This window comes from Ylistrum balloti, unplaced genomic scaffold (genome assembly GCF_031769215.1).
Source record: "Ylistrum balloti isolate Yb309-2 unplaced genomic scaffold, AGI_CSIRO_Ybal_v1 Utg370038, whole genome shotgun sequence".
NCBI lineage: Eukaryota > Metazoa > Mollusca > Bivalvia > Pectinida > Pectinidae > Ylistrum > Ylistrum balloti.
The window spans coordinates 495,273-503,142 of NW_026782097.1; the positions used below are offsets into that span (position 1 = coordinate 495,273).

Genomic DNA, 7,870 nt, shown 5'->3' on the forward strand with positions numbered 1-7,870 from the left:
CCAAAAAGATATTTCAGCAGAGCCTTATTAAATTCAATTCATTTTGTTGTTGAAACCGTAAATCCAATGTTTTACACACAACATTTATGAATTGAAAAATCTAAATCATGACCTTCATCATTTACACACCTGATAAATACCATTCAGGATCGAAACAAAATTATAAAAATGTACACTCCCTGTATGACGGATAACTAGAAATTAACGTAATATGAGATATATATTGTACACTGTAGTTTAATAGCCATTTCGCGTTTTAGAACGGTCTTAGTAATGTAAACTAAAGTACATAATTCATCATATAAACCGTAATTTGTGATCTGACGAAAATATATCAATATAATATTAATATATTATATATTCATCATTATACAAAGATATTGAAATATCAAGGAAAACAAACCAGGAATCGAACCCGTATCACCGGCGTGATAATCGACGGACTCTAACAGCTGAGCCAAAGAAGCTGGTTCCGTCAGGTCAGTGACAGAGACCGTAGTTAACATTTTTTACAGGCCACACAAGCTCATTTTACAATTTTGATTTTTACAGACCAAACAGGTTTATTCCAAAAGAGAATCGAATGCACCATGCTTACGTTTCAACCACTGTTTTTCTAACTTAAAAACAAATATGATCTTTCATCCAAATCAGGTAGTTTTCAACACTTGGAATTATACATTTTCGTCAGATCACAAATTACGGTTTATATGATGAATTATGTATTTTACATTACTAACACTGTCCTAAAACGCGAAATGTCTATTAAACTACAGTGTACAATAGGTATCTCATATCACATTAATTTCTCCACATTTTAGTTATCCATCATACCGGGAGTGCAAATTTTGATAATTTTGTTTCGACTCTGAATGGTATTGATCGGGTGTGTTAATGTTTGAGATAATGATGTAGATTTTTCAATTCATCAATGTTGTGTGTAAAATATTGCATCTACGGCTTCAAACAAAATGAATTAAATTGTGTGGTGTTATATAATAAGGTTCTACTCGAGTATCTTTTTGGCGGAAGAAATACGTATGGCATGGTGTATATAATTTGTATTTGATAATTTTCAAATTTCAGATTTTCAATTCATATATGTTGTGTGTAAAATATTGCATCTACGGCTTCAAACAAAATGAATTAAATTGTGTGGTGTTATATAATAAGGTTCTACTCAATTATCTTTTTGGCGGAAGAAATACGATTGGCATGGTGTATATAATTTGTATTTGATAATTTTCAAATTTCAGAAATGAGTAAGAACCTTAACTTTGTTATACATCTGTCTTGTTCACTAGGTCTTCGTCAGTGATGCTACCTTATTGAAATCCTGCGATGAATCAAAAGTTGATGGATGTTCAATGCATTTTCTAATTTTCAATATTGTCATTGTAACATAATATGTTTAATTTGTGGCCGAATGGACCATTACCTAACCTAACGGAGAATGTACATGTGATGATTCCTTCCAAGCTGTATCCATGTGGACTTGAAAGTAACATAATATTTACAGTATATCTGCTTAATCATGAGCGAAACAGTAAAAGTAAGGTTTTCATTCTTCAGTCATTCTTTTAAACTTAACATTAAACCGGTGTGGGGGCTTTGTCCATAATTGCTTGTCATAAGTAAAAATATGTAATAATTGTGTAAATTGTTCTTCCAATATACGAAATGTACCGTTATAACAGATACGTGTTTACTTCAGACAGTGTTGAAGTCGACCAGACAAACATTTCCTTTTAACTTATCCATACATGGAGAACATCGAGTGGAGATAAGTTAGTAAAATCTTCATAGCAGGACGAAAATCCAAAATCTAAAAATATTGTGATGGTTCAATTCAACAAGAATATTCCCGAGGATTTTAAATGCCCCTGAATAGCATCACCAGAGAACCAGAATCTATTTGTTTCTTCAATATCACGAAATAATTACAAACACATCCTTTTAAGGCAAATACATTTTATTAATTGTAACATATTTTTGGTAATAAATTAATGGAAATGGTAAATAATGCTTGACAAGATGAATCTGCAAAGAAAGAGAAATAACATTAGACAATAGACAAGATCAACATCTTATTATCATCGTAACGGAATATGAGTAGGTTATTTCTGTATAAATTTCCTTATACATATACAAGTTGTGCTATATCTATGTGTATTAATATATACAATAATATATAATTACAAACTGGAATTACTTACGACTAACGTATACGTTGGATCAGATATAGCATTTTACTGTAATCGTTATGTTTGTATCTTGTACTGTAACATTTTCCAGTTAAACAACGGGTTTCAGACATTTACCAAAGAAAACAAGAAAACAGTCAACAATGAATATTACCTGGAACTGTAAGAACTGGCGACAATTGATTTAGTATCCACCAAATCTAGATCGCCGTCTCATCCACCTGTTTCCGTATCCACGCCCGTAGCCTCCATATCTGTATCCACCGTGTCCGTAGCCTCCACGACCGTAGTAGTTTCCATATCCGGTTCCCAACCCCCCATAACCAAGGAGGCCAAAGTCGTTTCCGTATCCACCGTCTAAAATTGATCCCAATCCATAGCCATAGGAATTACCTAAAATAGATAGTTTGACATATAGACTTTAATTCCTGATATTTTTTGATAAGTAAATACCTTTTTGATCAAGAAAACGGCATCTCAGAAACGTTGAATGAATTAATTTTCGAAATGATGTGACAAAATGTTCGTTGTTGATCATTTTACACGGTGAAAATGTTGTGTAGTATATATCCGAAATTTCCCTACATCCGGTGCTTACCATAATAAGTGCAGAGACCGCTAGCCACAAGGCAGGACAGGAGAAATATTACCTTCAGCATGATGTCGGTTATGTCGTTACTGAAACACACCAAAATATCTGCTTAAATAATATTTTAATTACATTTTTTGTGTCCTTTCATTTACATTACAAGCTCATTCTGGACAATTAAACGCCTCTTTACAATATAACTGTACATATCAGATCTAAAAATGGAAAATAAAATTTATAAAATATCTCAAAAAATGTATCAAAAAGATGACGTTTCCAGAGTTTGACAAACGTTCGAAAGAAAATTCACTATTTTATCAGTTGTTGGTCTGATCTAATAAAGAAAAATCTTTTCAAAATATAAGATGTGATTATTCTTTCTGTGTTGTTTACTGGTGCATATACTGTATTTTATCTGAAATTTCAACATATTTGAAACATCTGTAAAGGTGCAGTTAACACTAGTAAACAAGAAAAGAAACAGAAAAAATGTTTCTTAATTATACGTTTACTCTAATTACACTATGATTAAAGAGTGATCAGCAGCTAAAACATGCAACGCTGTCCGAATGAATTGCTGTTAAATAAATAGCATTATAAGAAATATCCGGATGAACGTTGTTCATAGTTGCAAAAGTAGAAACATAACATAATATTATTTCGATAAGTAGGTTTCTTCGTTTACGGTAACCACGGAATTTTTATCACAATCTCGTAGTTACAATAAATTTCACAAATAGACACAGATTTAATATAAGAATTACAAATTGTAGTTTGCGCTATAATTATCTGGTAATCTTATCACATACAGTTCTAAGATGATTGCAATGACAGACACTTACCTAGAAATCAGTGCGATTCGATGCCGAGTTAAGATTACGAATGACTTTTGGTCGGTTCTCAGACATATTTATACAAGTTGATCAAGGAAATCAGGAAATGTTTCTCAAATGCGATTCGTTAAAACGACAAAAGATGACATATGACCACAATGTGACACATCAGTACCAATAGTGACCTGTGTCTAGCTATACTACTACGAACAGGTCATAAAAACTGCCCTAGGCTATACGAACAACTGCGTAAAAGCTATCTGTAAATATGAATGAAAGGCATGTCAGGTTTCTTTTACTATTAAGTATTGTTTTTGTTTTTGTTTTTGGTTTTTTTTTTAGAGGGGGGGGGATGACATTTTGACACAATTCTGAGAACTTGCAATCTTTTTATACTAGAACCTCGTATAAACTTTCTACTGCAAACGTTTGTTTAATCTTCGAATCTCAATTGTAAAAACATATCCATGGTCTTAGCTATTGTGATTGTGAAATAGGACCGTTTTGTTACCATGGAAAATGATAAATCTGACGAATTCATGTAAAAGATTTGCTGTTCAGATAAATTACTTTCAAAAAGCTATCTGAAACCACTTGAATTCAGTCAACATCGCGAAACCGACACTAGAGAAAAAGATATAACTTGAGAAAGCCATCTTCATTCCAATAATGACATCTTTTAGAATATACAACATAACTGACATTGTTCTAAAATTATCATAAATGACAGAAAATTTCCTTGAATAAATTGGTTAGTCATCACATTGTCTTTTCGACATTTCTTTCGATTCCTCGGATTCAACCTTACGACCCTCAGCATCACTGACGAATATTAAAAGAAAAACTATATTGTTAACTTTACTACTTTACTCTGAAGTATCGAATTCTAAAATGGTACTGAAAGACACTAATCATTTGTGTGACTTTTGTATACTTTTCATTTGTTATCATAGAGGTCGGCTAATGATCAAATACCAAGTGATATTAAATACATTACGTCATCACAAAATATGCAATGTAACTACAAATGCAAATTGATATCCTTGTGCCAAGATTAAACGGGGTTAGAACGAAAAACCCCCGATAAACGATCATTCACCAACATATTATTAGAATACATTACAGCCAAAGAATGATTTGAACAGCATCAACAGCTGTTTTATCGCTCTAGAATTCGTCAGTGATGCTTGGAGCCAAAAAATGTTTGAAAGTGACTAAAGAAAAGCCGATTTAGCCACATGCCATGTCGTTATGTAAACTGGGAAGCGCATTGACACCGAAGTTCAATGAAACAACTGAGGTGCCCCTTCATGTTAGTCAGTGGTCTATATTCTATGGTAATCGAGAACCCTATGTAGCCGAGGTAAATTATCTGACACTGAAGAAGTCATGCATGATCTCATTACACACGAAATTGATCGATATAATCAAAAACAATGTTACACATGAAACTGTCGTATAATTGAAATTATAAGAAGATATGACTCGTGAGTATTGGAATGAATTGAGTTTTCGTTATAAGTCGAGAAAAAGTGATAAACAGAAAGTGTAACTTTTAATAAGTATAACAAAAGTCTGTTTTTAGATAAATAAATGAAATGGATGGAAATTTCTATTCAAGTAAACTGGTCGTTTAGATGATATCGCATTTACATTTGAAACACATTGTTGATATACACCAACTATAAGAATTTAAAGAAAATTTTGAGCTTTATCTTAAAAATTGAATATCATATTGATAAGAAATTTAAAGTACTAGGGTCTTTTTAATAACATCTATGTAACTTTATCGTGATAGATTATGTCAGTGTTAAGGTTAGACAGTACAATTTAACCAATGAAGAAATTCCAGTTAACAGCCTATGAAGAATACATACATGTTTATCCTATATTCGGTCAAAAAACTTAATCTGGCTTCTTTAAATGTCTTGATGTTGAATTATGTAGGTAGTTCGTTTCGAAAATTGTAAATCCCGTCTACTTGTGAACTAATTTTTGCGTGGTAATTTGTTTTTTTCAGTCCTCATCTTTGAAGAAATCCTTGACTTTAAATGTATCTATTGAATTTTCATTCCATGATGACATTTTCAGACTGACTGACATTGGGTGTTGTATTAAGTTTCAATATGAAATAGTTATTATCATAAGTATAATATCCAATACTAAGCAAATAAGTGTATACATGAGGGATTCAACACGGAATCAAATGTAAAATATTGATACTAATTGTAGATTCGCGTTCAGAATTGAAAGTTTGAAACTTTGTGCCTTACACATCATTATTATTATTTAACACTTCAACTCGGTGATAGGTATATTTAGACTTTACAGATAAAACGAGTTGACCGATGTATATGATACGCCGTGTATATGGCGTACAGGGCACAAGGCCCTGATCAAAATCAATAACGGCAATGTTTAAAGCATTAATGAGCTAATATTATCTAAATAAGGTTAATTAAATAGCTTAGTTTTATGCGGATAACAAACTATATTATAGCATAATCTAAGACGCTTATTCCTTCGGAAAACTGTCTTATCCTCGTACTGTTTTAGGAGTCTCCGTGTTCATCTTTCTTTTGTTCATATTTTGAATTTGAGTTTGGATTATGATTCTGAATGTTTTTGAATGTTTGTATTGTTTTTGTGTGTTGATGATGTTGCAGATTGGCTGAAGAGGATTGACAATTTACTTGTCTGCACTGTCGTTATTACGTCACATTTATTTGTTAGGATCTAGTGCCAACATATATGTACGATAGATGTTGTATCGTGTATTGAGGTCGTCATCTTGCCTACCTAAAATGTAACAGAGTAAATGTCAGTGAGCGTCAGTTACCCCAAGTGAAGTTTATGTCGGAAGAAAAAAAACGCTGCACTTTGTTTACAAGACACGCAGTAAGTACATATGAAAGGAGGTTGTGATGACATCTACTATGGAATGATGGATTGTCTACTAGGTCATTAAACTAATATGGCCAATAAGTATGATTCATACCTATAACCAACTACTCATCTCTAAATCATCTGTGTATTTCCTGTTAGCATGACGCTGTTTGGAAATATAGGTGTAGTATATTAGCATGGTATAATTCACAATCCTACCTTTTTGTGTCTATCATTCTTACGCAATGTTCTTTGTTAGTTAATCACATTAAGTAACGTTGATTTCTGTATCAACTTTATTAAAAAACAGATTTCAAAACGTCAGACAGCTAACTTCCAATAAAATGTACTATTTGAATCCCGTTTTTCTTGACAACTTAATATGCATTACAGCTATAAATCAGATGAATATATGTTGGTAGCTTCGATGGGGATCTATAATATCCTATTTTTATTTTCGAAATCTTTTGTTTCTTTGTAAAATATCCTTATAAGGATTTAGCAAACAGTTAATATTGTTTCAAATCTGCAAGGTGCATGTGTTTTCTTTAGGTATTTTAGATCAGATAGTATATTTGACGTTGAGAAGAAATGTAAATGATTTGTTATTTTCCATGGTTAAGACGTATTGTTGAGGATGTTCTCTTCTGGGAAGTCTAAAAATTCTATATAATCTTTAAAATTTTGTTCTGGTGATTATTTTTCGAAAGGTTATAAATAGATAAATAATCTTCATTTATTTTACAACAATTGCGAAACAAGTTTTTCCAACTTTAATTAATCACTCTTGTTGGCTCGGATGGAAGCGTGCGAGGTGTCTTAGTGTGGGAGGAAACCGGAGTACTCGGGAAAAACCCCGTGGTCGGGCAGATGACCCCATACCTTTTCACATCCATTCCGGGAATCGAACCCCAGACGGCTATGTGAAAGGCGAAACTTAACTTAATCAAAAGTAAAAACTACAAATATGTTGCTGCACTACTTTTTCCGGTACAGCAGCCAGAAAAATCGTAACAAGAAATAATTAATTTTCACATGTTTTCCCTTAATAACAGACATCCCTTTTTATTTTCCCTTTTTTCAAAATTTTTTTTTTCAAATGCAATAATATGTTATTTGGGTAATAAGAAAAAAATAACGAGAAATGCTTCATTTTCATTTGATTCAAAAAGCTTATTACAACATAGTAACCAAAAAATGAAACTTAAAAAATGACTAAAATCTTTAATTTGGCATTTTTTTAGTTTATAACATTTTGCAGACTTTTTAAACTACACCATATCGCTATTCCGTCCTTTCAGGACTGGTCAGTAACGGATCTCCATTTTGAAGTATAGGAGGCGACTGACCTTCTATAG

General features: G+C 32.2%; 1 long non-coding RNA gene across 1 annotated transcript; it reads right to left on the reverse strand.

Moving 5' to 3' along the window:
* Window positions 1-1,981: 1,981 nt before the first annotated feature.
* On the reverse strand, window positions 1,982-2,911 carry LOC132549032 (uncharacterized). The gene is made up of 3 exons (XR_009554165.1): window positions 2,803-2,911; window positions 2,359-2,597; window positions 1,982-2,040 (listed from the first exon to the last, which is right to left on the reverse strand). It is a non-coding gene; the product is annotated as an uncharacterized LOC132549032 (long non-coding RNA).
* Window positions 2,912-7,870: the final 4,959 nt, after the last annotated feature.